Raw genomic sequence first — 1,098 nt, 5'->3', positions numbered from 1 at the left:
GCGCCCCCGGCCCGGCCCCTCCCCCCCGCGCAGCCTGGAATTTCCTGAAACTGGGGAAGTCTGGCTGTGGTTTGCATGCCTTCCTCACACCACACGCACGCACACACACATCACAATACGAGAGAGAGAGAGAGAGAGAGAGAGAGAGAGAGAGAGAGAGAGAGAAGGGGAGAGCTTTAGCTGGTTTGGCTCAGTGGATAGAGGGCCTTCCGACTGAAGGGTTGAAGGGTCCCGGGTTCGATTCCTGGTCAGGGCACATGTCAGGGTTGCGGGCTCAATCCCTAGTTGGGGGGCGCGGGGGTGGGGGCGTTGCAGGAGGCAGCCAATCAGTGATCTCTCTCATCATTGATGTTTCTATCTCTCCTTCCTCTCTGAAGTCAATAAACATAGCTTTTAAAAAAATGGGTTTTTTCCCATCACCCCATAGAATTACCTTTAAGAGAGAAAGGGAGAGGAAGAGAGAGGGAGAGGGAGGAGGCCAGGCAGTGAGACCCAGGCGGTGGAGGCGGTTTTCCAGGGGCAGCTCGGACCCTGTGGTGGGAATTTCCCGCCAGAACGTCTACCCCTAAGCTGCCCATCACCATAGGCAGGCCCTTGTATCGCCTGAGTGCCTGCAGGACTGGTGACTACAGAGGGTCAGATCTGGGTGTGAGGCCGATCCCTGAGGGGCCAGTGTGAAGGCAGGCCTGACCAGGAGGCCCGCAGGGAGAGGGAGGCAGGGGCAGGGGCCCAGAGAGACGGAGACACAATGACACACCCACACAACACAGGGAAGGAGAGACATAAAAAATAAAAGACGCGCATGGCATGGGGGTGGGCAGTGGGTAGCATAACAGAGAGATGGAGTGGCACAAAAACACAAACACCCCGAATAGATACCTCACCAAAGAGGACATACAGATGGCCAATGGACATATGAAGAGATGCGCAGTCACTGATCATCAGAGAGATGCAATGAGGTGTCACCTCACACCCGTCAGCATGACCACCATCAACCAATCAATAGACAAGTGCTGGCGAGGATGTGGAGAAGGCGGAACCCTCGTGCACTGCTGGTGGGAATGCGGACTGGTGCAGCCACTGTGCATTTCCTGTGTC

Source organism: Myotis davidii, unplaced genomic scaffold (assembly GCF_000327345.1).
Source record: "Myotis davidii unplaced genomic scaffold, ASM32734v1 scaffold1097, whole genome shotgun sequence".
Lineage (NCBI taxonomy): Eukaryota > Metazoa > Chordata > Mammalia > Chiroptera > Vespertilionidae > Myotis > Myotis davidii.
This window is presented reverse-complemented; position numbering follows the sequence as displayed.